The sequence below is a fragment of the Mesoplodon mirus genome, assembly GCF_964341445.2.
Source record: "Mesoplodon mirus genome assembly, chromosome: 19".
Lineage (NCBI taxonomy): Eukaryota > Metazoa > Chordata > Mammalia > Artiodactyla > Ziphiidae > Mesoplodon > Mesoplodon mirus.
In genome coordinates, this window is record NC_138995.1 from 21,784,638 (window position 1) to 21,810,320 (window position 25,683).

General features: G+C 39.4%; 1 pseudogene across 1 annotated transcript; it reads left to right on the top strand.

Annotated features, from left to right (window-relative positions):
• Window positions 1-20,336: 20,336 nt before the first annotated feature.
• On the top strand, window positions 20,337-20,760 carry LOC309795479 (small nuclear ribonucleoprotein Sm D2-like; annotated as a pseudogene). Its single transcript has one exon. The product of its transcript is annotated as a small nuclear ribonucleoprotein Sm D2-like (transcript).
• The last annotated feature ends 4,923 nt before the right edge of the window (window positions 20,761-25,683 follow it).

The following is a 25,683-nucleotide window of genomic DNA, read 5'->3' on the forward strand; positions in this document are numbered from 1 at the left end:
CCACCAGGGAGGCCCAAGGCATTTCTTATAAGACAAAAGAAGCTTACTACTGCTATTAGATACTAACTTGAATATAAATCATTTTTATTATATTTAATATATCCCCTAAAAGCACAGGCTCACTGCTATTGTTGTATTGAATTTTAGGTCTAAAGAGAAAAAGAAAATGTGAAATATATTTAATTGGCTGAGCAAAGAAATACTGATGATAATTATGATAAAGATAATTATGATTTATCCTCACGCAAATTGTAGCTGCCTTTTTTGCCACTTGTATCCAGTATCAATTTTTTTCCTCACAATAACACAAGAACTTCAGGTAAACCAACTGAGAGAAATCTGGGAACATAAATAACATTTCCCAGCATTAAATCAGTCCAATCCCATCTACCACTGAATGACATCACCACACCAATTCATCAGTCCCTTTGTTTGTATTATCTTTATGAGATAGATATAATGTTCCCAGGTTTCCATGTTCTCTGATTAAGTGCCCTGAGCCTTTTGTTCAATATATTTATCTTCTGAAACTTTTCCATGTGCTGGTTGAAGAAAATGTTGACTTCAGACTCAATAACAACTGTAGGAAAAACTGGGGAGAAAGCCCAAATAAACCGAATTCAACCATTTCACAAAGTAACTTTTTTTTTCAAGCTACAACAATAGCACCCATGGTATCCACTGGATAGTGTCCAAGCTCTAATCTACCCCTTTGCTTTTATTTATTACCATCCCCCCCGTAGGACTTCCAATCATTCTGAACTAATTATCTTCTGAAAACATATGACATTCCCTGCCTTCGAGATTTTCCTCCTGCTTACTTTCGGGAGAATTTCCATTGAAAGAATTACCATTGCCTAAAGTTTTTCTATGCTCAATCAACACCTTGTAATTTTTATAGTATGCATCATGCCTTGAAAAACTCTACTGACTTGGTCATCTCTTTCAATAGATGAATATATACATATGCATAGAAATATATGTGTATATATATATAATGTAAGAATGTATGTATATGTGTGTGTACATGTAGCATCAGATCCCTTGAGTCTAGAAAGCACTAAATAAATATTTCTTAAACCAACAAATTCTTATTTCTTAAACAAATAAATAATAAAACCTTTTCAGTCACTCATCAGGCATTTGTTCCTAACTGCTCTGTGCCATGCGTGGTGGGAGGGTCTGCAGATAGAGGGAGGGATACACACAATCCCTGCCTCAAGAAGCTCACAGTGCTGGGACTTCCTGGGGTGGTGCAGTGATTAAGAATCCGCCTGTCAATGCAGGGCACACAGGTTCGAGCCCTGCCTGGTCCAGGAAGATCCCACATGCCGCAGAGCAACTAAGCCCGTGTGCCACAGCTACTGAGTCTGTGCTCTAGAGCCCATGAGCCACAACTACTGAGCCCGCATGCCACAACTACTGAAGCCCACGTGCCCAGAGCCTGTGCTCCTCAACAAGAGAAGCCACTGCAATGAGAAACCAGCTCACTGAAAACAAAGAGTAGCCCCCACTTGCCTCAACTAGAGAAAGCCCACACAACAAAAACCCAACGCAGCCAAAAATAAATAAATTAAATAAGTAAATTTTAAAAAATTTAAAAAAAGCTCACAGTGCAGCGGGTAAGTCTGTCTACATATTCAGAGCACACTGATGTCAGGAAGCAATGCTAAAATGGACATAGGCTCAGGCCACCCTGAAGTTACCCAGCAGGGAGCACCTGCCTGTTCATGTATGTTCATGAAGGGCTTCACAGAGGAAGGAACCATGAAGGATGAATAGGAATTTGAAGGTGGAACACAGACAGACCCTTACTTTGGGCAGAAGTAACAATGTAGCCACTCACAAAGAAGCCTCTAGTCCATATTAGGGGGAACCACACTCATAGATATTCACATACAGAAAGGGAAAAACAAATCCACTTAAATCTATTAGTGGTAGATTTATGTTACCAGTCTTAGGGATACTTGTATACACACAGGAAACACAAAAGAATAACCTGAAATAGAAATGTACTAGACATAAAAATAAACTGTATAATATTTACTAATCAGAGGCTAACATACTAATATACTAACTATAATTTGTATTTGAACTGTTTAGTCAAAAAATAATTGGAGAGTCAACTGGAGAAGAGGCCAATGGTCAAGTGAATTTGAGAGACCCTTGATTATATGGAATTAATCAAATTTCTCACTAGAGAATGAAGTACTTTCAGAATCTACCCACTTCTCCTCACCTCCACTATTGCACATTTAGCCCAAAGCCCAGTTGTGTCACATCTGGACAAGTATGGTAACTTCCGAACTCACCTTGTGCCTCCCTGCAATGTGTAAGCCACATTCATTGATCCCTGAAAATGCTAGCCAGGTTATGTCACTCTTTTTCTCAGATCCCTCCACCCACCACCTCCTGAGTCACATAATAAGTCTCGACAATCCTTACATCGCCTGTAAAACAGTAGATAATAATCTGGCCTCTTGCTACGTTACCAGCCTCCTCTCCAACCTGCCTTCTCACCAAGCTCTAGCCACGCAGCTTTTGTCACTTTTTAAAGCTATGAACAATACTGCTATTCAGGATGGCTGTATGGCTCCTTTATAATATGCCCACACGTTACTCCCTCTCTTCATTTAGGGTTTTGTTCAAATATCAGTTTTTCAGAGGTGCTTCTCTGACGGCCTTTTATAGAATAGCATGTTCCCCAATGATTTAGCTCCTTGCCCATTTTATTTGTCTTTATAGTACTTATTTATTTACTATCTGTTTCCCCTCAATCAATACACAAGCTTCCTGAGAGCAGGACCTATTTCTTACATAACTATCTTTCCAGCACTTACAACAGTGCCTTACACATGGTTGGTACTCAATAGATACTCAATGAGGAAATGAATAAATGCCTTTCAGAGCCCTTACCCTGTAATATGCATTATAAAAAATAAAAAGTAAATCAGGGGCCTCCCTGGTGGCGCAGTGGTTGAGAGTCCGCCTGCCGATGCAGGGGATGCGGGTTCGTGCCCCGGTCTGGGAGGATCCCATGTGCCGCGGAGCGGCTGGGCCCGTGAGCCATGGCCGCTGGGCCTGCGCGTCCGGAGCCTGTGCTCCGCAACGGGGGAGGCCACAGCAGTGAGAGGCCCGCATACCGCAAAAACAAAAACAAAAAAAAAAAAAAAAAAAAAAAAAAGTAAATCATAAAAATCTAAGAGAAGGATATGATACTTGGTGCTTCTCAACATTTTGCACTTGGAACTATTTTATAGATATTTCACATTTATGCATCTCTTCAGCACCTATTTACCTATCATGTTCCTACCAACTTGCCATGAAGACTATCATGTTCTGAACACACTCTGGGAATTACTGTTCAACAGATACCAAGGGAGAACTCTCCCTACTTTGGAGCTGGTAATGAGTCAGATTGGAAGGGAATGGAAGTGGTCTGCAGGTCTGTCTCAGTGACAGTCTAGAACTGGTGGGTTGTGGGGACTCTGGACTCTGAGATTTAGAGAGATACCAACGGAAAATCTGGTTGAAGTCAATGAACACACTCTCAGAAGGCAGGCTATAAGATTATGGAAGGGAACAATGGTTAAATTGCTAAAATGGAAGTTGTGATGGTTAGTTTTATGTGTCAACTTGATTGGATTATGGGGTGCCCAGATATTTGGCTAAACATTATTTCTGGATATGTCTGTGAGAGCATTTCTGGGTGAAATTAACATTTGAATCAGTAGCCTGAGTAAAGCAGACTGCCCACCACAATATGGATGGGGCTCGTCCAATCCCTTGAAAACCTGACTAGAATAAAAGGCTGATAAGCAAGACTTCTTTCTCTTTCCATGACTGTCTTTGAGCTAGGACAGTTTTCTCCTTCTTTCAAACTTGGGTTTCGACTGGAACTACACCATTGGCTCTCCTGGGTCTCCAGCTTGCTGACTACAGATTTTGGAACTTATTAGCTTTCTTTATCACATGAGCCAATTCCTTTTAGTAAATTTATCTCTCTCTAGATAGATACAGATGCATATAGATATAGAGATATAAAAATAATATATCCTGTTATATATATATATATATATATATATATATATAAACTCTATCTATCTATCTATCTATCCATCTATCTTATTGGTTTTGTTCCTCTGGAGAACCTAGACTAATAAAAAAGTTAAGCAAAGAAGAAAATATAGCACACAGGAATCCAGACAGTTCCTTGATGAACCTACAGTTCTAAGTAAAGACTTTATTTAGATCTGTAACTAGTTAGAAGTTGAAAATTTCCATAAAGATTCTGGAGCCCACTACTTCTCAGGCCAGATGGAAGTGACTTTTGAGGGCTGTGGTTTCAGTGCTATGCTCTGGATTTACAGTCAAAGGGGAAACACTTATGAGAGAGGGGAGAGCCCAGAGAGTGCGAAGGAAGAAGAAAAAGGCGAGGAGAAAAAAGAGGGAGAAAGGAAGTGGAGAGGGAGGGAAGATCCAGCCAGCGCCAAAGGGTTTTCTACTCACTTTTCTCCTGGCAGCTTTGGAGTTTATGTTTCAACAAGAACTGGCTAGTCTCAAAATTCTGTACTTTTCCTTTCCTTCCTCAGGAGACTCAAATAAAACTGCAGGGTTGGGGAGAGGGAGGTGCCACTTAGTTTCCACGGAAATACCTCTGATTCCGTAGTGGCACCTCTATCATAACTTAATCAGCATGTTGTTAATAAGATAATTTGATGCTGAATTATAAATATGAGCGATGAGAGGAATGCAGGCTTGGTGGTGGTAGATACATGAGGTAAAGTATTTGGCCTCAGAGGAGAGCAGGGGCCAGATGGGCCTGGATGGATCGTGTCCCAGGCTCATCACTGTCCTGCTGCTCTGTGGAGTGTGATGCCCAGAGCAGGGGTGCCAAATCGCAACCCTGCGATTTGAATCTGGGCGCTGCCAATTAGCCCTGTGATCTTGGGACATTCCTTATACTCTCTGGGCTTCATATTTTATTTAAGCTTTGAGAGGAGGATAATCATGCCACCCGTTTACAATGTGCCATGACTATTAAACAGCTCTAAGGACAGGAGGTGTCTGGCATGTGCACGGAGCGTGTTTGGTATTCAATAAATGTTAATTCATCCTTCCTTTCCTGAGAGAATATTTTCTTTCACTTGTTGAATTGTTAATTTATTCAACAAATATTTACTGACCAATTCTAGGATGTCAGGCACTGTGCTGAGCACTGAGGATAAAATGATGAGAGAGAGAAAAATAAAGGTAAAATCTAGTTATTTGTGACACAGTTATTATTATTATTATTATTATTATTATTATTGGAGTTACAGTTTCCACTTCTAGAATTGTTGAGGTTCCTGATACCCTGAAATTAGAAAATGGTCACTTCACTTTGATGACAAGAAATGGCTCCCCACCTTCACTATGTTGCTTCTTTCACCTAAAATAATTTCCCCACCCTTATTTCCCTAAAAGTTCTCCAGCGTTCATCTGAGGCTCATTGTGTGTAGCACCAGAGCTTGACACTGAGATTGTACTCAGAACTAAAAAGATTTGGTCTCTGCTCCCAGAGGCTTACAATCTAATTTTATGACCCTGGCCTAGCACCTAGCACTTAACACAGGACCTAGTAAATATTGCACGCTTATTGAGACAGCGAACAAATGAATGAATGTCGTAAGGGAACTGAGGGCATCCATCTAATTCCCATGAGCACCATCAGAATAACTGTGCTGAAGCAGCCATATGGATGACTGCAGAGATGTGAGGCTAAGATAGTGGTTCCCAGCCCTGGGCACACTGTCATTATCAGGGGAGGTAAAAAAAGTTACTGATTGAATTGCCAGGAGTTTTAGAAACTCACCAGATGATTCTTATGTTCAGCTTCAGTAGAGAATGGCTATTCTAAAGAGGATCGGTGTGAAATGATCTCAGTTCTCCCTGGGCACCTACAGAAACTAATAGAGGGAGTGCTACCACCTTGGGTAGACTTTGAACGACTGCTCTTCAGGCCCAACGTTGCTGACCTGAGCCTATTCCATCACACTAAGCTGGCTGTGAACATTATCATCCAATAGAGGACACTTTAAAAAATAATTCAATTGTTGTATACACTTTCAAGAATGCACACAATATACCATTCATTGAATGTCACAATACATGTATAACACCACCAACCCAAAGGTAGAAAGAAATCATTGCAACAAACCAGAATTTCCCTCACTCTCTCCCAGACTCTGTTTCAAGGGTAACTGCTGCTTGGACTTGAAAGTGGATGGATTACTTTTGTCTATTTTTATAAATGAACTCATAGAGTATGTGCTCTTTTGTCTAGTTGCATTCACTCAGTATTATGTTTGAGAGATTCACCCATATCATTGTGTTTAGTTGAACATCATCCATGCTTGTTGCTGTATATTTCATCGTTGTGAACATATTACAACTTATTTATTCATTCCACTGCTGGGCATTTGGGTAGTTTCCAATCTTGGACTATTACTAATAGTGTTACTATGGGAAATTTAATACATGTATTTTGGTGAGCATATGTATCTATTTCTTTTGGGTATATATCTAAGAGTAGGAGTATTCATCATGGGTATATACATATATATGCATATGCTGAACTTTGGTAGGTAACTGGAAAAACACGTTTTGAAGTGGTTTTATCAATTTATTCTTCCATTAGCAAGGCTGAAGGTTCTTCTTGCTCCACATCCTAGCAATACTTGGAATCATCAATCTTTATCATTTTAGTCATTGTAACTTGTTTGTATTGATAGCTTATCGTGGTCTAAATTTGCATTTCCATGAAGGTGGATGAAGTTGAGCAGGTCTTCTTATGTCAATTATCCATTTGCACAGCTTCCTTTATGAAGCACACATTCAAGTCTTTTGCCCTAGTGGGTTGTCTTGTCTCTTTCTTATTGATTTGTTGGAGTTCTTTATATATGCAGTGTACACAAATTATTTGTTGGATATATACATTGAAAATATCTTCTTCCCACTCTGTAGATAGCCTTTTCACAATCTTAATGGTATCTTTTGATAAATGGAAGTTCTTAATTTTAAAAAATCTAATTTATCTTGTTTGATCCTTTATGATTAGTACATTTTTGTTTGTTTTTAAGAAATTGTTGCTTACTCCAAGCTCAGGACACATTTGAGAGTGAAAAAGGGTGCTATAATATTTTAGGACAAATGACACAAACCAGATTGTCCCAAGAATTCCGAGATATCTGTACATTCTAAGCATGTTCTCCCCACTCTGAGCTGTACCAGACCAGGGAGTCTCAAACTTAGTAGAACATTAAAATTTTCTAAGAAGCTTCTAAAAGCTACTGCTGCCAGGAGTACCACCTCAGACCAATGAATCATGCTTTCCAAGGGTGTGGCAAGTATGGGTAATTTTTGTTTTTATCTAAGAGCTACCCAGTTGACTCTGTGACCCTTAAGTGTGAAGAACTACCACTCTAGCCTAATGCCTCTTAAACTATGAGCATATGAATCCTTTGGAGTCTTGTCTATGTTAAGGTTTTGATTCAATCTTGGGGACAAGGTGACATACTACACTTCTATTCAGCTTCCTGGTGATGCTGATGCTGCTGGTCCATGGACCAGAATTTGAGTAGAAGGGCTCTAGATCAGATTTCTCCACCTGGGCATTGCTGACATTTTGGATCAGATAATTCTTTGTTGTAAGGGACTGTCTTATGCATTGTAAGATGTTAACCAGCATTCCTGGCAATACCCACTAGATGCTAATTGCATCCCCCAAGATGTGACAAAAATGTTCCCAGGCATTGCCAAAAGTCACTTGATGGGGAAACCAATCTTGGTTGAGAATTATTTGTCTAAATCTTTTAGACACAGCTCCAAAAGGCTGAGAAACCCAGGAGGTGCCATGGTGGATCTCAGGTCACATTACTAAATAGTAGATTAGATCAAATATTATACAAAATAATATTTCATTGTTATGACTGTATCACAATCTTGGTTCAAAAAGCCAAAGTGAGTGTGCCACGTGTGTTTTGCTTGAGCTGCTTAAGTATTAGTTTATTTCCTTTACAATGACAAAACATGGCACCTGGTCTGTGGGTTCTTAACCATTTGGGCCCCAGCAGTAGTAGGTACCCTTAAGGAGTATGGTGGAGGAAGAGAGATAAGGGTGGGGATAAGTATTCCTTTACAAAGGCTTCAAAACAAGCAAACAACATCCACCTCCCCCACCAAAACCTCTGAAATGTCTATTCCAATAATACAAAATGACACATAATCAGTTTAAAAGTTATCAGAGCTAAGACCCCAGAAAGCATTTCTTAGTATATTTAGTAAAGTCTTATATATTAAAAAACAAAACAAAACAAATCACTGCTTTGTTTTGCAGGCTTACACATGCACATCTCTCCTACCATTGAAACTGTACACTTTATGGATCATATCATGACTGTTTCCAAAGCCACTCTTCCTTCTTTACTTCCCTATGACATCATAGTTGGCTTCTTTATCCCACTCACTATTGGAAATGGGATGCTCTCGTGTACAGAGGAATAATAAACCACTTTCCTTGCTTCCTTGTACTTTAATTTTCTAGGGGTCAAAATTCAATGAAGTTCCAAATGATGTAGCACAATGCTCATCTTAACGACCACAGTTATTATCAGTAGACTTCCACTGTCTTTCTTTTTTATTCTAAGAGTACATCTTGCTACATTTATTTTACTTTTCTAAAAGAAAGAAATAATGTGACAGATAGAATAGAAATAATCAGAATCCTGAATGCCAAATGGGATTCAAAATACCTATGAATAATCTCAGCTTAATATGCTCTTAGCTTTGGCTTAGATAAGAAATCCGGCCATAAAATAGTACAAGAAAATTGATGTAAAGAAACTGTTCAAAATATAAGGCCTATATCTTTTGTATTTGCAAGCCTTCAATTACCCTTACCCTGGTACTTTCCAAAGATATAATCTATTTTTGAAAGATGGAGAAAAGGTCTAAAGAAAAGTCACTGCAATGAAAACAACTCTGAAGTTTCAAACACTAAATCAAGAACATAGATTGCTTTGTTTGAGTTTTCTCTACGCGTTACTCAATCCAATTCAACCAAAATTGTTGAGTTCCCATTATGTGCCATTCAGCATGAAGAGGCAGGAACATTAAGATATACTCAGTTCATTCTCTAACAATTTCACCTTTTAATATTGAAACAAGACATTCACCTAAATTATCATTATCATCAATATCACCATCTTCATCATCATCATTACCATAGTATTAATATATGTTATTGGGTGGTGTGTCACAAGAAATGAACAGATTCAGGGCTTTGGGTTTTTGTTTGTGTTTTTAATTTTAGCATTGTGTGGGGCACAAAATTCAGGGAAAAACTTTTGAAGTAGATGCTATTTTAGAATGATTTTCATGTATTATACAAGTGTATTATACAAGTGGAAAAATGAAGGCAGGAAAGACATCTGGGCACTTCAAGAATTGTTAAAAAAACACTTGGGGGAGTTAGGCAAGAAAATTTGGTACAGCCAGAACACAGTATTGTACAAGGAATGGAGGGCTGAAGCAGGGGTGGAGCAAAAAGGTGCAATGTGGATTTGGGCACAGTTACTTAGGTCCTTGAATGAGATTTTTACATGATAGTCCCCATGAATGTTACACAATCTGAAGTATACAGATGCCCCAGAACATGTGTAGAAAGTAACTTGAAACCCAATCCGTCATTCACTGTGTTTCTCTGAACTGCATGGTCTCACCAGAGCTCCCTCTAATAAGCTCTTGTTAGAAAGCTTCTCTTGCCACTTCCCTGAAAGGCAGTGAATTAGACTCTCACATCTGACAGGAAAAGATTCTGGGGCATAGAAGGACATCAAGTAGGAGAGAGGAGAAGCTTGGCAGAAGCCAGGCTACCCACCAGCATGTGGAAACTCTCAGTGGAGCCTAGGTGATATAGATCAGGTGAGATAATTGAAAGAACTGCATTTCCCTTGGAGAAGGTCTTTGGTACAGCAGGATGAAATGGAGAGCTGTCATCATTTCTGTTCTCACTCTCTCTATTTTGTTTTTCCTTTTAAAACAAGCAACTGAAGCCAGAGGCTATTTTTAGTCCCCTGGCTGAGGGTGAGTGATAGAGTACATTAGTGCATTGGTGGGGCTGGAAGTAAACTTAAGTGAGAGCCTTGATGGTATAGCCCCACAGAGCTGGCCGGGGCAGGAGATTGGCAGCAACATTACAGCGACAAACAAGATCCGACCAAAATCCTCAGGGACTGTACTTTCAAGTGCTGCAGCTAGAAGACTCTATATAAATAGAAGGAAGGGAGAAGAGGGAGATAACCAAGCTCTAGGACTGATTCCTTTCTGATTTGGATGCTCAGGTTCAAGGGACAGCATGGAATTTAAGTCAATTTTGTAGGCACAAAAGATCCCAGATGGTAGACCCAGGAAATCTTGGAGTTGGTGGGCATTTTATGGGTTTAGCTTGTATATATCAGTCTCAAGAATTTTTAAAATTAATTTTATCTACTTACTTATCTACCTACTTTTTTTTTTAAATTTTTTAACATCAGCTAGAAGAGCTGCCTTACACCTAAGGTCACATTACCTCTGGCCCAAGGAAATTTCACCTTTTCCTTTTCCACAATGAAGAATAATGACAATAGCTATTCTTTTCATCAGGTATTTACTGGGGATCAGATTCCATACATACATACTACAATCTAATGGCATATATATGTATGTGTGTGTGTATTTATATATAAATTTAATATTCAGTGAAACTCTGCAATGTTGGCAACCTCCCAGATTTGTAGATGAGTGATGTGAGACTCCCAGAAGCTATGAGACTTGCCTCAGTTTCTATTACATACAAGGAGCTGAACTAGAATTTGAACCCAGACCTGTTTGCCCATATGCCCCATGTTTTTTGCACTGCCCTGCCTGCTTGTTGTATGCATGTGTTGGGGGGAGTGTAGTCAATAACAAGTCTTCCTGATATATCAAGGTTCAGAGAGTTGATGGGAAGGGATCATATGGCAGGGTCATGGTTTGATAAAGAAAACTGAAAACAATTCTTTGTAAATGGTTTGAATAACAACTGTTAAATGATAATCACATCACATTTTAAAAAATGCATCACCGCTGAATAAAAGTGAGTTATGGAAAATGAAAATTCATGGAATTTGATCAATTAAATGTTGAGACACTAAACTTAGCTAACAGCCTTCTGGACGTAAGCTCTAGAGGAGGCTAGTGCATCCAGTAGGCCAGTAACTGTGGAATAACATAATTCCTTTAATTAGAGATCCAAATTGTTCTAGGGTGATCTATAGAGGGAAGGAGGGGCAACAAAGAAGGAGGAATCAGAGCTTCTTGCTGTCCAATAGAGGATTTTCAGACACACAGATCTGAAGACCCATAACGGCAAAGTGGTCCCTGACTTGCAATTACTTGTGTGAAGAGAAAACAGCCCATGAAGGTAAGTGGGGCTGAGGTGAGCTCTTATGCTGCTTGAGAGAAACGTTTGAAGCTTCACTCAGGAATGGGTTGTCAGTCAAAATCTCAGGAAGGAGACCAGATGCCAATCAGTGTGGCAGGAGTAAACTGAGGAAAGGCTAGTGGCCCATCATCAAGCTACATGGCGATGCATGGCTAAACTTGGACCAGACCACTGGCACAAAGCAAAAGTAGTGAACTGACAGCCAGGGTGTTGGGATGATTAGAGGGAGTGATGTTTGGGGAAGGTGGCTGTTTGCAGAAAGCTCCTGCTGAAAAGCCTGAGGTTCTGCCCTGAAGGCAAACTTTCAAAAGCCTTCATACCACTCACTTAACTTTGCTTTGTCACAGTTCCCCAGCTGAAAAATAAACAATCTTATAAAAAATTATGTCCCCTTAATGTCCCTTGACCCCCACACACAACCTGCATCTAAGATATATAAACATTTTAATTCTTATAGATGCTATAGATTGCAGCCAAGGCAATCTTGAGATATAGTACAGAGCTATTGTATACAAATATGCGTTTGTGGAATAAATGCATGAATGACTGGGAACAAAAAGAGCCATGGTTCTACAGCTCTGTGTGTGAGTGTGTGTATGTGCGCGCGCGTGCATGAACATTTATACCTTACAGAAGCAATGTCCTAAAACCTATAGAAACCAGAAGGACCTGGAATGGCCTCCTTTAGTTGTGTAAATATCTGAAAGTTGGAATAAACAAGGCTCTATTATTTGAACAAAAAGAGGGAAAGTATAAACATTTAGGGAAACCCCCAAGTTTAATTCACAGTTATGGTGAATCAGTCCCTATTCTGGAAATAGAAAAAAAAATAATGTTAACAATACCACCAAAAACTATTAAAAAATGATAATGACAGCAGTTATTGAGTTCTTATTTTGTTTGTTTGTTTGTTTGTTTGTTTGCAGTACACGGGCCTCTCACTGTTGTGGCCTCTCCCATTGCAGAGCACAGGCTCCGGACGCTCAGGCTCAGCGGCCATGGCTCACGGGCCCAGCCGCTACATGGCATGTGGGATCCTCCCGGACCGGGGCACGAACCCGTGTCTCCTGCATCAGCAGGTGGACTCTCAACCACTGCATCACCAGGGAAGCCCTGAGTTCTTATTTTGTATCAAGTATTATGTGATGCACTTAATAAACACTATCACACAGAGCAGGCACTATTACAATCCCTTTTTACTGACGGGGAAATTAAGGTACAGTTAAGTGATTCACACAATGTCACTTAAAATAATGCATGATGAAGCTGGGTTTCCATCCACTTCAGTCTGATCTCAGAGCCCAGATGAACTGGGAACATAATGAAGCACATATCAGGAGCATTCTTCTGATTTTTCTACTCCCTGTAAGGACAGGATAGGCAGGATTTTTTGAGGAAAATACTGCCCTTCAGTAGTTTATTCTGTCTCATCTTCTTATCTGTGGGGCACATCTATCCATGCTCATTAAACCACACTGAACATGTGTGTGGAACATCTGGATGTGAGTAGACTGTTGATTAAGTAAATGCTGATCACTCCAGGGTACTATCACGCCATTTGTGATTAGTATCCCTCCTCCCTCCTTGTTTATCAGAGTGAGGTTTTTCTGAATTTTTCTGCAGGTGTAATTTCCACAGATTCTGTGCTGGAAAAGGGATTTGCCTTTGCCTGGCTAAGTGCCTTGCAGGCTGTTGAGAGTCTTAAAAGTTGAGAAGGAGACATTAGGGTTGGACCCTCCATTCATAGTCAGGATGTGCTTTTCCAGTCAAATGAAACTCCAGATGTGTGCAATTGGACAGGAATGCACTATTCTGTTCAGACTATATGAGTCCTGCACAGAAAATTAGATTTCTCTCCTTGCTGACTTCTTTCTATCATTTTCAACATCTTCGACTGTTAGTGGAGATGATGGAAAATACGGAGCCAACAGAAATGAATTCTAAATTTAGGCTTAAGTGGTCAATTTGAGCTCTCATTAGAACTGAGGAGTTAATATCCCAGAAATGTTTGACTGTGTGTTCAAATTAAAGTATGTGTCCTAAATGAATTTTAGTTTTAGAAATTTGGACTAACGCCTTCTTCTGTTGAATGGGGGAAGGTGACAAATGCACCCCAGAAGCAGCTACAAAAGACTGCTCTATTTTGACTCTGAAAATTACAATGAATTGTTTTGCATTTTATCTTAATAAGAAAGAAAAATACCTTAAAGTTTATATTTCTTCCATATCCACCCTCAGCAGGGACTGCTGATGAAATTAAGAGGAACTATGTGCTCAGTCACTGGTAGCCCCAAGCACTGGAGAATAATTAAATACTTAATGAGAGTCATTCTGTTTTTTTTGGGGGGGGAGTGTTGGTTCTGAAATGTTTAGGTTATGGGAACATTTTGACCTAACTGTATCTGCTTAACTTAGGCTGAAACTTCTTGCTCTACATTTGCTCAATAAATGTTGGATCATGATGAAAGCCAAATAGTTTTGAGTATTTTAACAACAGCAACAACCACCACCAACAAAACACTTGTGCACAGTCCAGTTTTTATTGTCCATACCCTTGAAATATTATCCCACAAAATCAGCAATACTAAGAAAACAATCTTGGGCTTCCTTGGTGGCGCAGTGGTTGAGGGTCCGCCTGCCGATGCAGGGGACACGGGTTCGTGCCCCGGTCCGGGAAGATCCCACATGCCGCAGTGCGGCTGGGCCCGTGAGCCATGGCCTCTGGGCCTGCGCGTCCGGAGCCTGTGCTCCGCGGCGGGAGGGGCCACAACAGTGAGAGGCCCGTGTACCGCAAAAAAAAAAAAAAAAAAAAAAGAGAAAACAATCTTTTTCTTTGTCCAATAGAGAAGCAACAGTGACTGCTTGGAAACTTTTGAAACCAGGGTAAATTTTGGAATAATTAAAATCAATTTTTACAAAAGTTTTCAAGCCACATAAATATTTTATTAACCTCTCTGTAAACTGCAGAAGAAAATAGTTAAGGCTTTTCATATGAAGTCCTCCACAACCAGATTTCAACCTTCAGTTCCAGTGTAATCACTGTTTTCCACAATCACCATTCCCTAAATTTCATTTGTAACAAGAGTGAGATAGTTACACATCAACAGCACACAGTCTAAATCTGATGAGTAGAAGTGTTTTGTTTGACCTATTTGGTGTTTGCAAATTGGGATATTTTGCTGAAAAAGCTAAAACTTTGGAAATACTCTAAAAAAAACTGGAAAGGTCTGGAAACAGTGGGTTCATATTTCTGCATGGCAATAATTAGTTAGAACTAAGTAATTGGCTGAAATGTGTACATGAGGAAGGAATTTTCTTGTTTGCCCCAGTCCCTACTCTTCCCTATTGTCCTATTTCTAGGTTTTTTGCTCATTTACAATATATACTTGGTCATTACAGACATTTGAATTTGCCCATCAGGTACTTCTCCACTTCCTTGTCTTTGACCCTCCTTCCTGCTTTTCTGCTGTTTTCCTCTCTGATGAATGCTTTCTCAGGTTACCTCTTTTTTCCAAAGGTTACCTCTTTTTTTTCCTTTTGTATCTTTTTCTGGTACTTATAGCCTTTGCACAGAATTGATTATACATTCAGTTGTCTTCATTCACTCAACAAATATTCAGGGAGCAAAGCCATAAGTCAGGCACTCTGCCAAGCACTAGGACCTTAGTAGTAAATGATTGCAGTTGACCTACATGTGTCTGGGATGTGTTCCTGGTGTCACTGATCACATCACTGTTAAAGTACTCAGATTACATTTATAGATGTGAGAACTAATTGAAAACTCAGTGCAGTTCCTCCAACAACTGCAGTTTTCTTCCATGCAAAGGGTAGGATTGTAGGTTCCTCCCTCGCTGATGGTAGGTATGGCTGTTTGACTTGTTTTGGAGAGTGAAATGTAAGCAGTACTGATGGGTACCACTTCTTCAGAGGAAAACATTAAACAGTGGTATGTGACCCACCACACACGCTCTTTTCCTCTGCCAAAGCAACCGGCAGCACTGGTGGCCCCTCTAATGACCCAGGTCCTAGAATAGGATATAGAGCAGAGTCAGGTGACCTGTGATGAACATGAGTTCTGAATGAGAAATAAAACTTGTTATTTTAACACCTTGAGTTTTTTTAGTTTCCATAGGAAAGCAAGGAAAGATCCTAGTCTGTCCTGACTGCAACATTTAGTGCTTCTCAAACTGGGGACCATGAGATTCATAAGATTAAGAAAAAAAAAATTAGTAATCTAAAGAATTCATTTTACAATTTAGGATGATAAAATTTCTCATTTGCTGTGGTTACAGCAGTTGAAAACAGGTGGTTGTTTGTTTGTTTTTTGGCTGCGACGTGTGGCTTGTGGAGTCTTAGTTCCCCGACCAGGGATCGAATTTGGGCCCATGGCAATGAAAGTGCCAAATCCTAACCACTGGACCACAAGGGAATTCCCTGAAAATGGGTTTAATACACTTAGAATATTATATTCTTGGACTAAATATTATTCACACTGGTTTTCTGGACAGAGTGAGTCCTTGGATCTTTATTTTAAAAAGAAATATTTTTCCTTTTCTAAAATAATCCACCAAACACCTAAATTCAAGAAATACTCTTCTGGGTGAAAAGGGCTTTTGTAACAATCGTTAATTCTATTTTAAGGTATATTTCAATGAAATATAAGTATATAATGCAGAAAATTGCACTAATCATAAAAGTCAGTGAATTTTTATAAAATATGCACAACCGGCTCATCAAGATCAAGAAACAAAATTTTCAGCATCCTCTCTCCACAAATGCCTCTTTTTTACCCCCTTTCAATTGATATCCTCTCTGTCCAAGATCAATATTAACCCCTACTGGGACTTCAAATAGATTAGCTTTGCTTATTTTTGAACTTTATATAAATGGCATCATATTGTATCTACTCTTTGGTGCTTGAACCACTTTTGCTCAATCTTTGTAAGATTCATTCATCTTGTGTTGTGTAGCTGAAGTTAAATATAGTGTAATACAGGGACTTCCCTGGTGGTCCAGTGGTTAAGACTCCATGCTCCCAATGCAGGGAGCCTGGGTTTGATCCCTGGTCAGGGAACTAGATCCCTCATGCCACAACTAAGAGCCTGCATGCCGCAACTAAAAAAAAAAAAAAAGAAAAAGAAAATATCCTGCATACCACAACTAAAGATTCTGCATGCCACAACTAAAGACCTGGTGCAGCCAAATAAATAAATAAATATTTAAAAATATATATATTTTTAACAATTATGTGGATACAGCATAATTTATTTATCTACTGTATTGAAGATGGACATTTAGATTATTTTCAGCTTTTTACTATTAAAAGTAGTGTTGCTGTGAACATTTTTGAAAATATATATTTTGTACATGTATTTTGGTATACACGTGGATATTCTTTTTTTTTTTTTTTTTTTTTTTTTTTTGCGGTATGTGGGCCTCTCACTGTTGCGGCCTCTCCCATTGCAGAGCACAGGCTCCGGACGCACAGGCTCAGTGGCCATGGCTCACGGGCCCAGCCTCTCTGCGGCATGTGGGATCCTCCCGGACCGGGGCACGAACCCATGTCCCCTGCATCGGCAGGCGGACTCTCAACCACTGCGCCACTAGGGAAGCCCACGTGGATATTCTTATAGTACATAAGGGTCAAATTGCTAATAGTAGAACTTTAGGGTAATAAGGTATGAGAAGTTCAGCCAAGCAGTTTTTCAAAGTGATCGTACCATATTACATTCCTGGTTAATCCAAATCTGTGTCAATACTTGCTATTATCTATTCATTTTTCTTCCTCTTTCCTCCTTTTCTTCCTTCCTTGCTTCTTTCTCTCCCTCCCTTCACCTCTCTCCCACTCTCCCTCTCTCTGTTTCTTTCCTATTGTTTTGGGTGTGTTGTGTTATTACACTGTTGTTTTAACTTTGCTTCTTTGATTACTAGTGAATTTGAGTATCTATTCATATGTTTTGACATTTAAAAATATTCTTTGCTTTTTTCTTATTGATTTGTAGGCATTCTTTATATACTGTAAATAAGTCATTTGTTAGATTAGATATATGCATTTCAAACTACTGAAGAAAAAAATCTTACTGGTTACATGCTACCCAGATTCCTCAAATATTAATGCTTTACTACATACACTTGTCTTCCCTCAGCCTCCACCCACCCATATAGGTGGATAACGAGGTTTTCTTTTGTTTGGGGCCTATATGGTTAGAGAGTCTGGTGTCCTGTTTAAGAAAACATTGCCCTCAAAGCCCTGGATATATCCGGCTTATCTTTATTCTGCATCAGTTAAAGGGAAGAAGTGTACTGACCCTGCTGTTTAGATTCCTGGACATTTAATAGGTGGCAATGTGGATATTAGGTAAATACATGGATAGAGTTATGGGCATATTCATTATTCCCTTCAGGGTTAAACACTCGTCTTTTATTCTATTCTTTGGCTCTATGCATTCATTTTGTTTTAGTATTTTTTGGTTCTTTTTGTAGTTTAATATTGTTATTTTAGCTTTGCTAAAGTGGTAAGTTCCAAGATGCAAGTTAAGTTTAAAGAAAAGTACCATTTAAAATATCAAACAAGGGCCTCCCTGGTGGCGCAGTGGTTGAGAGTCCGCCTGCCGATGCAGGGGATACGGGTTCGTGCCCCGGTCTGGGAGGATCCCATATGCCGCGGAGCGGCTGGGCCCGTGAGCCATGGCCGCTGGGCCTGCGCATCCGGAGCCTGTGCTCCGCAACGGGGGAGGCCACAACAGTGAGAGGCCCGCATACCGCAAAAAAAAAAAAAAAAAATCAAACAATAGCAAAAGAATTCTCCATGTAACCCAGCTCAGCTTCCCAAGTTTAAGGCGAAAGCCAGCCATGTGTAAAGCAACATTTTGCCTGCCTTTGACTTCTTTGTGTCTGTATCTCCCCTCACATGTTGGGGAGGCATTATGGCCAGATGACTACAGGGCTTAGCTATTTCTACATCCTATGGACCAAGTACCATTATTAGTCTCCTACCCTCAAGTCCTCACAGATGTTTTACTGATCCAGCAAATTTTCTGATAAATGAAGAAAAATCAGTAAGAAAAAGTAAAATTATAGCTGGTTTGACTCACTCAGGAATGAACTTTATGGGAGAACTAGACAGACTTGAATGAGGAAGATGGGGAGCAAGAACATACCTTTTTGGTATAATTGTTTATTAATAAAACACATGGAAATTAAATGAGCTAGACTAAACAGTCTTCTCTTTATAACATATTGCATGAAGAACTGTATTATCTTACATCAGGATAAAGCCTTCCTACAGTATGCCCAAATATTTACTTTCACATTATGTACATTTGAACTTTTTTGACATTTTCTACAAATCTCAGAGCATCCATTTAAACTCAACGGCTCACTTTTGCCTTTTAATTTCTTCACATTGTAATTTAACACTAGAGTTACTTTTCTTATGTATTTGGTATGAATAAATTATATTCTACAAATGTTTCAAACGTTCAATAGGCTCTAACCAGTCATCATTTATCTACGAGTACCCTTTAGAAAAGAACAAAATGATCTTCATTTTTTTTGATTTGTACAATTTAAATCTAAGAAATGTGCAGTTATGTAAGTGCAAGATTAAGGACTTCTCTCATTGCAAATTTCTAATCCTCCTGCTGGGGGATTATAAACTCCCATGCTGTTATAAAGTTTCTGTGCACACAATGGTTTTATAACTGACTGGAAGATTGAAGGTTTTTTTTTTTTTTTTCCCAATTTAAATATGTCTGAATCATGGGACTCCATTAGAAAAAATACAGCTTCATTGGAATTAGGAGAAAATATACCCTTTGTTCAACATTTAATATTGTATTTCCAGTTCACGTGTGATTGTTTGTACGGTTTACAGTCTCCCACAACCCAAATAAAAAAGGTTTTATACCCTATAGCTGCAAATTTCAAAAGACAATGTCAAAACGTTCAGTAGAACAGAACTTTCTTATCGCTCTCAGCAGACTCTCAACTCCAGCATGGCATGGGGAGAAAAGGGCTTAATTATAACAGTCTCCTATTACAGTAACCTACTTGGTTAGCACATGTTGCAAAGTTAACAGACATGAAAAATGTGGATCTTGTTTCTTTCTGTTTATTTTTCCAAGATGTTTGGGGAGGAGAGTTGCACCAGGGGAGCAGAGTCACTGCCTTTGGGGCAGCCCTTAGTGATCACTAAATTTACATGAAAATGAATGGTAATAAGATTTAAACAGGCTCCATCCTGTGTGTGCATGTATTTAGTGGGCTATTCAGTTGTTATCCAGTCTTATTCTAAATCAAGACATATGTGTTTGTGTGGTGGGGGTATGGTGGGGTGGGTATTTTACAGACTCTGAGCTTAAATCTGGTGGTAAAAATAGGAAGAGGGAAGAAGCAGCCTCTTCTCTTTCTTGTTGACTTAATGGAAGAGTGAGAGGTAGGAGGAGAGTCAGTGGAATGCATAATGAGGGCCTGGATATTTGGCAATGGAAACTGCATTGCTACTTGGGTTTGTCCCAGTACCTACAATGTATTAAAACGAAACAAAACAAAAACAAAAGCAACAGAGAGAGAGAGAAAGGATGGAAGGAAAAAAGAAAGAAAAAATGTTGGTATCTCCCCAGAGTTGTACTTAGCACTCAGGTCAAGGATACCTGGATCTAAATCTAACTGTCACAATGTATCATAATGTGAAGCCTTAGTCAAATTACTTCTGCTCTCTGGGCCTTAGTTCAATCATTTATTAAAAAGTGGGGAGGGCTCTCTGCGGAAGGTCGAAGCAACGCGGAGGAGACGGTAGTGACTTGAGAGCGCAGCCACCACCATCACCAACATGAGTCTCCTCAACAAGCCCCAGAGTGAGATGTGACACCAGAGGAGCTGCAGAAGCGGAGGAGGAGGAGTTTAACACAGGGCCACTCTCCGTGCTCACCCAGTCGGTCAAGAACAACACCCAAGTACTCATCAACTGCTGCAACAAGAAGCTCTGGGGCCGTGTGAAAGCCTTCAATAAGCACTGCAACATGGTGCTGGAGAACGTGAAGGAGATGTGGACTGAAGTCCCCAAGAGTGGCAAGGGCAAGAAGAAGTCCAAGCCAGTCAACAAGGACCGCTATGTCTCAAAAATGTTCTTGCACAGGGACTCGGCCACTGTGGTCCTGTGGAGCCCGCTCATTGCCGGCAAGCAGGGGCCTCCTCCCTGCCACCAGAACTTGCCCTCTCATTTTGCAAAGACCTGCCCTTTGTGCTGGGGATAATAAAGTCATGTGTTTTTTCTAAAAAAAAAAAAAAAAGTGGAGAGGAAGGATGATGACTTTTGTCTCTGAGGTTCCTTCCAACCATGTCCCAGGTAATAATATAAGCCTCCAGAAGAATCTGGGCCCCTGATAACAATGGTAATGGCTGAACCAGGATTGTGTCTACTATCCAGACGGGTCCATGTCAAGAACAAGACCCAGAGAAAATGCTGGTATAAAAGGATGTCCCTTGAGCAAGACTCACTGATGAAGGTAATTTTATTTTCAATAGTCTGTAAAGAGTGCTTGGTCCAGAAACCAAAAATTAAAAGACTGGCACCTGAACCTAGGGGAGGGTCAAGATGACTCATGACTGAAGCAGATTTAGACGCAAAGAGTGCTGTTGGTTAAAGGCACCTGTACCCACTCATGATGCAGTGTTGTAGATGTGCTAATCTCATCAAGCTGGCTGACATCAGCTGTTGGCAAACTAATCACCTTCATTCCCCAGTTGTGCCTAATTTGGGCTCCACTAAAAGTGAGCTGATGATTGCAGTGCCCAAGGTCAGCGTCTCCACTGTCCGTGTTTAATAGTGTTGGTGAAAGTGTCAAGTCCACAGATAAGAAAAGCTTCCCCTAGACCTTCTGAAAAGCAAGTCCAACATCCAACCACATAATGATCTGAATTATATTTTTAAATTATATTTTATAATTATATATATTTATAATTATACTTTAAAATTATATTTTAAAGAAAGTGAAAAAGATGGAAGGAAAGAGGAGGGGAGGAAGGAGTCTGGTGCAATAAAGGGAAAAGCTCTGAACTTGGTTATAGAAGATGTACATCAAATCCCAGCATCACTTTTTTCTACCACATTTCTGTCTCCTCTCCCCTTTCACTTCCCTCACTCGCACACTCATGTTTATTCTCCTATTATTTTATCTGTTACTTGTGCCAGGTCCTGCCACAGGCAAAGTGAGGGCAGGTGGGAAACAAGAGTGATGTGTTCCTGCTTCCATAGGATTTATCTTTTAGCTGTGGAGACAGGAAGTAATGAGGCTGATAGAAATGATCACATGATAATCAAGATGACAGATGATCTGAGAGAGAAGCATGGAGTCTTAAAAAACCAATGATATGAAGGAGAAGTATGGGGTTTTAGAAATCCACATAACAAGAGGACTGCAGGCATACCTCACTTTATTGTACTTCTCAGATATTGCGTTTTTTACAAATTGAAGGTTTGTGGCAACCCTGCGTCAAGCAAGTCTACCAGCACCATTTTTTCAACAGCATTTGCAAACTTTGTGTCTCTGTGTCACATTTTGGTAAGTCTTGCTATATTCTAAACCTCCACCAGCAAAAGCTCAAAATGATGGTTAGCATTTTTTAGCAATGAAGTATTTTTAATTAAGATATGTACATTGTTTTTAGACATAATGCTATTGCATACTTATAATATACAATATAGTGTACAGTGTAAACATAAATTTTATATTCAATGGGAAACCAAAAAAATTCTTGTGACTTGCTTTACTGTGATATCTGCTTTAATTGCAGTCTGGAACTGTACCCACAGTATCTCTGAGGTCTGCCTGCAATCTATTTAAGGAGTTCAGGAAGCCTTCTCTGAAGAAGCAACATTGAAAGGGAGAGCCACTCTAAGCAGAAGTTAGTTTCAGGTTTCCAAGCTAGTCAGAATCAAAGACAAAATTTAAACCAGTTGCTTTTTATGTTTCTTTTTCTCGTTCACCTATGTGTGTTTATTTGCACAGCTAGCACATATGCAACTGGATATTATTCCTGATACATTTTAAATCCCGTTTTCTTCTTTCACTGGTGGTAGCTGAGGCTTTTACTTCTATAAAACTCTTAGACGCTCTCTTCTTTCTTAAATTCACAGCCAAGTGGAAGCTAATAATATTCTTACTCTCTATAACTGGAAATTTTCATGTTTGCAAAGTATCGAAAACCTCACTATTGTCTATTTTGACTGTCTGGTGCTAGGCACTGTACTGAGCATTTAAAATACATAATCTCCTTTAATGTCTGCACAATCAGGTAAGTATTTTACAGATGATAAAACTAAGTTACAGAAAGATGATATAGCTAGTCTACAAACAAGTGATACACTGAACCTGGAATTTGCAACCAGAAAGTTCTGAAGCTGACATCTGCATACTTCATTTCATTCATTACATGCCTCTTCAGTTTAATCAGCTTTTGCTTTTCCTGAAGCCCAAGGAAGGGTAATTGACTTGCCTAATATGGCAGAACTTTGTGAGAATAGTGTCCTATATCATCAGTATCCAGTATGGGGAGGAAAAAATATAAATTAAGACACAAATTCTTTCTCTACCTCATCCAGGTAAACAGATGTAGAGATAATAGATGATTATTTTAGATATATCTATATTTATTGTTTGGATAGATCTATACATAGATTTATGATGTCTTTTATGAATATATATTTTTAATTTTATTATAGCCCAGTTAATTTTTTTCCATTATGGTTAGAGCTTTGGTTTCAAGATTAGAATCCAGGCTCCAGTGCTTTCTAGCTGTGTGACTTTTTTGGCAAAGAATCTTAATGTCTCTACACTGTATTTCCCATCTAAAAACAAAGTTAATTGCATGATGTGTTTATCATGTAGGCTGGTAGTTATGGAATGTACATCTAGTGGTATCCTCAGTGGTCAGCAGAGAGTAAACATCAATAAATGAGAAATTAAGTCATGGTGAACACACAAGGCAGGCTTAAAAGCAAAGAGAGCATGCGAGGGCAGTCTGAGTAGATGTGGCTGGAGGGAGGTGGAGGAGAGAAGGCATAACACCTTTACTTCTTTTTTATTTTAACCAGCCTTTCTATACACTTTCACAAGGATTCTTAAGCTGGAGGCACTGTATGAGCTCTAACAATGTGAGATTCTCCAAATTATGAGCAAATTTCCTTCAAGTTAAGTAAGCTGAAGATGATTGATCATCTCTGAAATCTGTTCCTTCTCTGACTCTCAAAACCAATTTATCTGCACTGCTCTTTCAAAATGCATCTTTTCCAATCTTTGTGACTAAGGTCTACTCTCCCATAATAGAATATGAGTCCCTTTAAGACAGGGTCAGTATAATCATTTTCCCCCCTCACTGCCCTTAGCTCCAGGATTATGCTTTTCTATGGTGGAGGGAATAATAAATGTTAACTGCACATAGAGCAATTTCTTTTCCCTCCTTTGCCTTTGGCTTAGAGTCACCATCACAAACACTTTTTTTTTTTTCTGCTTCTCAGCTTTCTTTACCTCCAGGTCATCATGACTTTGTTTACAGATTATATATCCAGGTTTCCAGGCATTTGACTGGCTATGATGTGAGATTCATAATAACCTTCCTTTTGGTTTAGACTTTGTGACAAATCTAGCTGTATGGCCTTTGGCGAGCCACGACCCCTCTCTGGACCACAGCTTTCTCATCTGCAAAATGAGGTAGCAGGCTCACTGATTTCTAAGACCCTTAAGTGTCTAAATTCCATGCCTTTGGCAGCCACCCTCATTCCTGAAGTAATGAAGCTCATGACGTTTGTCATGAGGCATGAGGATGCAGAGCATCTTCCTAAATCTGTCCTTGTGTCTGGATCTTGCCTGGCTCTTGGCCATAGTCCTCTTTCCACTATGACAACATAGCATCAGCTGAGTGCTGTTATGTGTCAAATTACCTATTCTCTTTCCTTCCAAAAAATGAAACTATACTCTCAGATACATTTTAAGGCATGAAACGCACATGCTACATAGACACTTAGCTTTCTAGGGAAAACAAAGGTTTGAAAAGAGAGAAAAAAAAAGTTTTTCAGTCTATATTCATTCCATTCTTAACTTCATATGACATTAACTTCAATACAGAAAACGAAAGTTTAGGTAGGAGAAAAACAATCTCTGATCCTTGGGACTTTGGTTATAGTTGGTTCCAGCTCCATCACTGATTTAATGTGATATTTTAAATAATTTGTTGAATATTCCTTTGCCACATCTACCTTTGTGTAAAATGGAGATAAGGATTCTTTGCTTTGTTCCTGAGAACACTGTTACATAGAAGCACTAAATGGGATGGACCTGACTTGTCCCTTATTAGGTGTAGTGGTAAATCCCTTAACTTTTCTGAACATCCTTAAGATGACGATTCCTACCTCATGGGGTTTTTGTGAGAATTAAAGGACTGTAGCTTAGTTTCTGGCACTTAGTGGGTATTCAACAGATGGTAGTAGTAGTTAATTCCTTGAGATGACACCCAGCCTAGTGGTCTATAGTTTTATTAAGTCCTAGATGCAGAGCAAGATGACTATGGCCACAGGACTTATGTTGAAGGACACATGGTGTGGCCCAGGAGTTCCTTATTCTGAGGTCTTGAAGAAGACATACAATAAACACAGAAACACCTTTGGCTGGGCCTGAACTGCTTTGTGACCTTTTGAAAACCATTTCCTATTTCTCGGCCTCTCTTTTTCTTGTCTGTCATTCAAGCAGTGTCAGTTAGGTATTGTCAATGTTTCTTCAGGCTTACCAATGTTAGGGGTGAGAGACTGAGCTTTTCTCTTCCCAGGAATAGTTGGTAGGGATTTGATGGTTTCAAAATTCATATAAATTGTAGCTGTGCCCTGGAGGTACAATGGAGGAACTTCAGGTGTGTTAAATCCATTGTACAGTGGGGAAACCTTAAAGGATGCCAGCAGCAATGCCATGTTTGTAATTTTAGTAGCTCGTGCATTTCTTGATCAGTACATTCACCAAGACTCAGAAATATTTATGCCATTCTTTGTTCTACTCAAAGACCAAAAGACTTAGCTTCTCAAAATTACGTGTGATTTTTCTTTTTTTTTGCACTGAGGCTTGATAAACAGTGCATGCTAATAATAATCATTATGAGGACTTTTTATGATAAAAGTATATCTATGCCAA